This window comes from Thunnus albacares, chromosome 21 (genome assembly GCF_914725855.1).
Source record: "Thunnus albacares chromosome 21, fThuAlb1.1, whole genome shotgun sequence".
NCBI classification, from domain to species: domain Eukaryota; kingdom Metazoa; phylum Chordata; class Actinopteri; order Scombriformes; family Scombridae; genus Thunnus; species Thunnus albacares.
The window spans coordinates 24,250,009-24,259,396 of NC_058126.1; the positions used below are offsets into that span (position 1 = coordinate 24,250,009).

Consider the following 9,388-nt stretch of genomic DNA (forward strand, 5'->3'; position numbering starts at 1 on the left):
CGGGAAAGAAGCTGATGGGCCGGGGAAAACACTGGGAAAAGGGCAGGGCTAACGAGGACCTGGCAGAACTGGGTGAAACTGACTTTAATATCTCAACCATTCTTAGGTTGGAAGACCCAGAGAAAACCAAAAAACTGTTGGAATTCCTACAATTGACTGGTTTGTACCAGTGTTTATAGAACTGTTCTAAGGAAGTTGTCCAGACTGAGGGGGGCAGCAATACACCGTCGCTGTGTCTAGACTGCCTAAACAAAGAAGAAGAAGAAGAAAGGCTAATGAAGTTGAATGCAGGGCAGGTGTGGAGGGAAAAGCATGCTGGGGAAAACACAAAAGGCAATAGCTGCCTGATAGGGCTGAGGACAAATCAAAAGCAGAACTTCATCCATGAGTTAAATAAAGGTCTACAATATAATCATGCACAGTCCTTTTCATATATAAACCATTATTCATCAGACTGTCTCAGAATTACATAAATATTGTCATGGTTCTGTCCCAGTCTGGCTCTATGTCCCTCCACCAGTCCACCAGAAGCCCTCAGGCTTTTCTGTCTGTTAAAGACTAGACTGAGTGGGAAGAAGGACAGGTAAGAGAGGTTGCGGAATATATTTAAGGACCACTTGAGATACTGTTGTTTTCTACACTGACTCTCATTGGAACTAAGTGCTAAAGTGAACTGAAACACTGGTTATGTCATTCAGTGCTGCAGTTGTCTTTTAGTTGAAGTATATTTTGCTGTGTGTGCTCATGACTCGTGCACTTATTGAAGCTGTGTTCATGTGAGTTCTGGGAGGGTTTGAACATGGTAATATTGTGTTTTTTGGTTTTCTCTGTGTTTCCCTTCTGTGTTCCTTTGATCCACACCTGCCCTGCATCAGTCTCGTTAGCCCTGCCCTGCTCCCTGTGTCTTCCCCAGCCAATCAGCTCCCAGCCTGCCCTTGTGTCTTGCCACCTGTTCCTTGTTGTTCACTGTAACAAATTACAGTTAACTACTGGCAGCTGTAGTTGCCAGCATTTTACCATTTATTTACAGTGCCACTACTGTAATTCACTTGAACAGTTCATTGCTGTAAAAATGATGACAGTATTGTGCTGTAGAATGGGAGGTTTACAGTTTGATACTGCAGCTAGGCCTGCAGTAATATACAGTATTTTTACAATGTTGCTATTGTAGTCTACATGCACAGTTTCTTACTGTAAATGTTACAACTGAAAAGTTTTCTTTGTATTTATATTAATAAAAACAATTATAAATTGCAGACATTTACTGTAAATAACCATGTGTCTTCAATCTTAATGGTCCAGTAATGACATCAGATCAGTTTCATATTTAAAAACACATAACCCTTAACATCTAGCACAAAAGAGGATGAGACAAGTGACAGCTTTATCGAACTGAACATTTATTCAAAGGCTTTCAAATGTGTGAAGTATATTCAAGTATGTGTGTTTGAAAAAAACAACCCTTTCAAAGGGCATGAAACTTGTTAATTATAATCTGCAGAATCTGTTAATTATTATATCCTGAGCTGTCAGCAAAACTTAGTCTTGAGTCTAAACAGCAACTGTTAGTACAAATAAAGTACAAATAAACAGATTGCAGGATACACAATTATAATACCTTCAAATGTCCTCTGTTTAAATTGGCAGAAGGTCGGCATCCAGGCCACAAGGTCACAGCTAACTGAGTGAGAAAGAAACAAAAAACAAAAGTCAAGCACAGAGTGAGAGAAAGAGAAATGAAACAACTGAATGGCAGAAAGAAACACATTTTAAACAGGAGGGAAAACTAACTTAGCTTTATGAAGTTACATCAAGTTCTTCAGAAGAGTTTTGACAAGGATTCTTTGTGAGCTCGCCTGTCTTCTTGGCATTACTTACCCCAGCTGGTCTGTGTTCCTCTCTCAGGGTTAATCCCAATGAAGTACCTGAAAACATCATGTAATAAATCACCTATTATGTCCCTGGTTTTAGTACAGATTGGCAACAAACTAAAGTATATTTGCAGCTACAGCTTAGAAACACACTTTGGTTGACCTAAGATAACCAATATAACCACTCTGTTTTTTGGGGCTAAGCAGCAAACATATCTTAATCAACTTGGCTTCCTATCTGAATAAACTTCAATAGTTAACTTAGATAGTAGGCTATTAATTATGAAATGCAAGTGGGATAAACAAGGTGTAGGTATAGACCAGGTCAGATTAACGTTAGCATTCACTGATATACAGTTCAAGAGAAAACAGTAATCCAAAAATATTTTTTAAATTACACTTGCAAACAGCAGTGAAAATAATGTTTAAATACTAGTAATTCAGACTGTTTAAATACTAGTAATTCAAACTTCCAACTGCTGAGGACACTAACTGAAAATGCTCTCTTGTGCCTGCCAGGCGCTTGCTAGGATTATACCAGTCAGGCTAAAGATTAGCAAAATTTAAACATAGTCAATAATTGGGTAACCAGTTGCACAAATGTAATTCTATTTTCTGAGTAAGATGTTACTGACCTTTTGGTTTGATTCCACAAAGGAGGATGAATGATTAGTATATGATGTTGATGGTAGCATTTGGCTTCTGTCCCTTCATTACTGCGGTGGTGAAAATGAAAATACTGTATTTTACTGTCAAATCTTACAGTAACCTACTGTTAATGTGTGTTCTTGGTTTTGGCCCCAAAAAGCATCAAAATTTATGATGTTTTACTGTACTTAAAAAGAACAGTACCTTACTGTTAGAATTTGGCTGTATTTTTACAGCAATTTATTACAATGTTTCATTAGTTCAGCTTGTATTTAAGTCCTGGTTTTCAGTTCAGTTATGGATCCTCTGTTCAGCTTTGTTAGTTAGTTTGCTCTGCCTGCACTCGAGCCTAAAGAGACATTCTTCAGTTCATTCTGGCTGCTGCGTCCTGCATTTGGGTCCATCTCCTTCTACTCCCCTGACAAATATAACTTAAATAAGTGCACAAGTCACACTGAGCAAACACAGCAAATAAACTGCAGCACTACATTGCCAACCTAGGAACCTTTATCATAAAGACTAGAAATATACATTGCTGTTGACATAAACATGAACCAATAAATCTGTCAAGGTGAGTGGTGAAACGATCAACTGTAAAATGAACAAAACACCCGCACTCACGGATCTATCTTATTATTTACTGTGGACAGAAATTAATGCGTTTCAGCCAGAGGCCATCATCAATCTATATTTTTCTATATACTCTTTAAAGGGTTCAAACTACTTAACAGAGTCATATAGCTCTGATTCAAATTAAACTTTACATTATATTTGCCCTTTCTACATTTTTTACATGTATTATGTGGTTGTATTTATTCCTATAGTTTTTTCTATGCTCTTTTGAAATATAGAAATTATTTGGTCCTACAAGGTCACATAGCTCTTAATCTTTCTTCTTTTTATATGCTATGTGTCCCCATTATAGACATATCCTGTTTCAGAGGTTTTTCAGAGATTTCTCTATTTACATAGTAATTCAAGTCCTCTATTCACACTGATTTGTCATTAATGCATTTTTGGACAGTTTTTAGCATAGATTAATTTTATTTTTCAAGATTAAGTTTGTCATTTCCTTGTGTATTTGCATACACAAAAAAATGAAATTCTGTTCCTCCCAGCTGAGAGCAGTAACGAGTAACAATGCAGGGATAAATATATACTGTATATCTAAAAAATCCATTAAAAAAACCCATAAAAACATATAAATCTCAAGAGGAAAAAAAAAAACAACAAAAAAAGAATGAGCAGTTAACAGCACAGTGCATTAAAGTGCATTTAGAGAGAAAAGTACATGTCTCAGTTTGATGCAGATAGCTCTTGCATGTCAACAAGTGACCAGCACTGATGGGAGAGTGAAATAATCCATTTTGCTGTCAAGAGAACATTAGGCAACATGGTTGTTGGAACTGCCAATATGCATGAGTTAACAGTTAGCCTACCTTGCACTCCTTTGTGTTTGCCCTGCTTCCGCATCCTGTCGCACTGCTTTTGATGTTTCCTCTCCGGCGCAACTCCAGACAAGTCTGTGGTCTCCTCTGGGTCCACTGGTCATAGCAGACCAAGCGTGTTCAGCTGATTTAGCTCCCAGCCTGTATTTCACATAGCAAAAGTCTTTGTTACGAATGTCCAAAAGAAACTGATGATTATAGACATATTTCCCTAGCACTCCAGACGTAGACAAGCACAAAGACACTGCATAGTCAGCGCTACCATCACACCAGTTCATGGAGAGAGAGAGAGAGACAGAGAATACCACCAACAAGGGCCCCCTAATTTCTCTTCTTGTCTTCACAAAAGAACTCTTCTGTTAGCTTCCTCAGTGCAATTTCTCCTTTGGAAGGTTGGTAATAATGGCAGGTAGCGGTTAGCAGTTGACAGCTAGCTAGTTGTTTTTATATATCCAAAGATCTTCGTTCCTCTTCTGTTATTGCTGATTAATGCTGTTACCTCTTCTTTAGAGTCTTTTCTGAAGATTATTTGGAGGTTATTTTGCATAATGTCCCACTTTTTAGGTTTTAGTTTGAGATGTATTCAGGAGCTCATTTCTGGTGCAGCCGCGCTCTCTCATGGAATAGACTTTAAGTCATTTTCCTTTCTAGAGGTTATAATAAATGTATACACATTATGAAGGTTATCTCTTTATTATGTTTCATGGCAACTGTTTTTGCATTTATGGGCGTCTCTATTTATTAATCTGGATTGTATTGCCCTCTATATATTGTCTTTTGCTGTGCATTTCTGGTCTTGGGTGTTCAGTTTTGTATATCCATTGCCCTTCGGCTCATGAAACCAGTCATTGTTTTCACTGATTACTGAGGTCACACCTCCTTCATTTGAAGAGGCTGAATTGGGGCGGTTCATTCACAGATGGATCCTATTATACAAATATGTATTCTCTTCTCTGATTCTATTTGAACCTCACCTGTTTATATATATATATATATATATATATACATATATATATATATATATATATAGTCATTTCTTCTGTTTTTTATTACACTGATGATGGCTTCTGGCTGATATGTGTCCCTTTCTGTCCACATAAATAATAAAAAGGTATATCCATAAGTGCCGGTGTTTTGTTTTGTTTCATCCTTGCCACAACCATGCACCTGATACTCTGTTCAAGACTTGGAGCTGTGTGCACTGCTACTTTTTACTAGATCTGCATGTAAAAACATGAATTGGACTAAAAGAAACTGTTGCTCTGAGTTTCAGTTCACTTATGTACTTAGTTTCTGTGAGAGTCAATGAAGCAAGCAACAGTGTCTCAAGTGGTCCTCAAATATAATTTTCAACCTCTCTTATCCGTCCTTCTCCCTCTCAGTCCAGTCTTAACAAACAGGGAGAATAGTCTGAGGGCATCTGGATGACTGGTGGAGGGACACAGAGCCAGACTGTGAAATAACCATGACAGTACAGTATAGAACATGTGGATATTATGGATAGTCAGCAGATCAGCAGATCATTAAAATCATTACAAGATTTATCCTCTGGGGATCATGAAGTGTTAGACCAGCAGATGAATAGATATCCAACACATTAAAATTGTAAATTGACATATTTAATTATCATGTTTGTGGTAACCATTTTATTAAATGTCTTATTCAAAAGTGAATCAAATCAATCATTACATGAGGCAATTAGGGACTTCAGTGTCTGTAAAAACAGTGCTGAACCAGTAGACCCTTCGTATAACATAACACCCAAGGCTGTCTGGCAAGAATGTAATCTTTTGTTTCCAGACTGGAAAATACCTGTTTCTAATAAAATTCATGATTTTGTGATAAATAATGCCTCCTTGCTGTCACAGCTGCTATTTCTGAATGAATGTCTGATTAATGCCTGCTCTCATCACACATGCTGTTCAGGCAGAGAAACTTACATCAAGAAATTGACATTTTATGGTTATACAGCTAGATTTATCAGGAAAGGTTCAACTCTTTGAGGCAGCTCTCAGAGAATCTGAGCAGTAACAAGGATTCTACTGGGAGAACTAATCCCCCTTCTTTAAGACAACACACACATGAATATTAGATGTAGTTACGTCAAAGGTACCAGAAGTTTAAGAGGGAGGCTGGGGTGGTGGAGGGAGATGCAAACACCATTGGGTAGTCATCTGGTAGCCAAATAGCTGGTAAAAGTGCAATTGCAGTGCATTTTGTCTTCATTACACAATTTTTATAATCATTTCTTTGTCTGTATTCATACACACTCTTCTACAAGATATGGAGTTTATGGTATATGTTAAGCCAAATCAACATAAATATCACACCACCAAACACAGCAGCCTTTACTCATATTATTCAGTTAAAGCTATTGCTACTGCAGGGTTTTCTCAGTTTTGAGAATTTATATTTACCATGGAAAGTAAATTAGGGGTCTGGAGTTTGAACAATGTAGGCATTTATTAGACAGGGAAGGTATAATTAAAGACACTGGGAAGTTGCCTTATAGGAAGTGTAGGATTCAGGGTTTTAAGGGTGTGACTCATACTAGGGATTAAGGGTCAGGATATCTAAGCCTGGGCGTCTTCCATTTTGACCATTAAAAAAAATTTATATCTCAAAACTTTAAGGTAGTGCAATACTAAGTCACCTTAAAAGTCAACTGTAAAACCAAAAAATCAATTAGTTTTCAGCTCTAAAATAAGTCCAAAAGTCTGATTTTTAGGTTGTTTCTTGTGTTTTCTCTTTCTGATATGGCAACCTCTCAGAGTCAAGAATAAATTCCTAGAGGAAAGCTCCCAGTGTGTTTGTTGCCACGGCTGACAAATTTGTGCAAGGTTGGAGGTGTTGCCAGAGCTGGCTGGGCTGGTAGGCTCTTCAATTGAGCATCTGCTCAGCACATTCTCATGGAGGATAAGGGTGAAAGGATGTAAAGTTGCAGAAACAAGAAGTCAGTGCCAGCCAGCAGAGCAACCATTAGGAGTATAGACAGCTGAGACATAGCAGCACTGTGGCGAGAAGAGCAAAGACAACAGTAAGTGAAAGTTGCACCTAGCTGAGGGTTAGAGATTTTTTTTAAGAATTTGTAATGATAGTTATTTTTTAAAATATGTACACTTAAGTATTCTTAGGTCTTTATAAGTCTATTTTATATTTTGTTTTCTTTTGTTTCACCATTGATTTACTTAAATTATGTTTTATCTAAAACATGATTTGAAGTTGTATTTGAATTTTTAGATCTCTCAAAACTATGTGGTGTAGGACATAAAATTACATAAAATGACTCCCCTCTTTGATTAGAGGAGGACAGCCTCTTTCAGCCTACGCTTAACCTTTAACAAATGGACAAAAAAAGATGAAAATTTATGTTGATCTAATCAAAGCTAGTATGCGACATGCAAGTGAAAATAACTTTTCTGATTTCATTTCCAACAAGCATTCACATTTTACCACAAAAGATTAATCTATGTCCTATCACTGACTCTGAATGCACTGCACCTAGATGTGAAAGGCTGTCTGTTTCCACCAGGGATGGAAATCTCCTAAGAGCACTCTAGATATTTTCCCTATCATTGACAGCGATGTGATTGTCAAAGTCGTTCATCACCAGGTCAACCTACAACCCCATCAGCACAATGTATAACTATTTGGCTATAACTTAACAATTGTTTGTCCTCTAAAAAAAAGAGCAATAGGCTCCTTTAGTCTCACTAATTCAAGGCCCATTTTAACCACATTTCCTGGAAAAAAATGTAGAAGAAATGGTGTAATTTCCAATTTACTTTTAAATATTCCAATCTTGGTTTTATGGACAGCACAGAGACAGACCTATATTGTTTGTCTGCTTTGACTAACACTAGAGATGTGCAGTACCAGTCAAAAATTTGGACATACTTTCTCATTAAAGTGAATTGGAAGGTTTGCCCAAACTTTTGAGCAGTACTGTACTATAGGCATCAATTCTGGGAATAGTATTGTTTCATTATACCACTGACATACATTATTCATACATTATCATTTGCTTTTAACTTGGAATTGTGGTGATTTTACTGATTATGCTAATGACATATTTCTCATTAAATCTCAATTTCTAGGATGACCATATCATTAGAACACCTTATGTTATATGGCTCAGTACTTCATGATGACCTGCATGTTATAAAAAGCTTATATTAGTTGAAAGGGTATTCCAGTGATTTAGTACTGCACCTCTGTAAAGTTTGCAGGACTCAGAAGAGGCAGCTTTAGAAACAAGAAGGGTCAAAATCAAACCCCTGACTCTTAAAGGGGTTCAGCTCCCAGAACACTGGATCCTACATTTCCCATAATACAACCAATAGTATAGTATATTTCTGTTAGACCCTTCCACATCTTTCAAAATCCATACCTGCAGTTTGTGATTCAATCCAAACTGTAGATTTGTAGTCTCCCCAAGCCAAAGCTGAGAAATCTTGATGTCATCAAGGAAGCAGTACATCTGGAAAGGGTTTCACCAACTAATCGTAAATCCATCACTAAGGTTGTGTGTTAAGTCCTTCCCAAGTTTTTAGTAAATACTAGCTAGTTTCAAACTAGTGACTTTCTAAATCAGGTTGCACCATTGAAACTTAAGAAACGTCTTAGCCAGTGAAGACATACGCTGCTCTGCCCAGTCAAAGGCAATCAACTATGTAAACAGGAAGTCACTCTAGCATCAGTAACAGTAGCATAACTTCCAAAAATAACAGTTTTAAACTAGACCCCTGGTAAATGTTGTTATTAATCATGCAGTTTAGACTATGTGATTATGCCTAGCTGACATTATTAGTATACTGTTTTGTGTTATTTATGTGAAATGTACTTAAAATCTTCCCAGTTTCCATCATCATTAATCAACATTTTATCAATTGTTGAGTCAGATGGGTTGACCATATTCCAAATTTCTTTTACTCTTCACTCTAAAAGGGTCATATTAGCAAGCCAACATTAGTTTTGTCATTTGGTTCAGTTAGCCATGCCACAGTTACACCTGGAAGTTACTGGGTATGAATATTTAGTAACAACTAATCCTTATGAAAGAACCAGTTTGTGCGGTGCAATCCATTTTAATTTAGCCATGTATAAGTCTCCACTTAGCAAAGATTTGCATTATAACTAGGCTAAGTTAGGTAAGTTTGAAATTTAAGAGGGTGCAACAGGCTCCTAGAGTTGATTAGTAAAGGTCTGTTGGTACACTTTGTGATGAAACTATGCACCTGTTTGTTATGACTAAATCTTAGCCCATCACATGTGCACTGAGCTTCTCCGAGGGGTTCACATGGATCCTTTTTTTGAATGCTGACTTCTTATTTTACTTTGACTATATATATTGTTCAACTAATACAAGTCTAAATGCACCACATATTGTGGACTGTGCTTGCTGAGATTAATGGTTGATCC

At 37.0% G+C, this 9,388-nt stretch overlaps 1 long non-coding RNA gene across 1 annotated transcript; it reads right to left on the reverse strand.

Moving 5' to 3' along the window:
• Positions 1–1,376: 1,376 nt before the first annotated feature.
• LOC122973034 lies at positions 1,377–1,998 on the reverse strand. The gene is made up of 2 exons (XR_006399889.1): positions 1,879–1,998; positions 1,377–1,681 (listed from the first exon to the last, which is right to left on the reverse strand). It is a non-coding gene; the product is annotated as an uncharacterized LOC122973034 (long non-coding RNA).
• Positions 1,999–9,388: the final 7,390 nt, after the last annotated feature.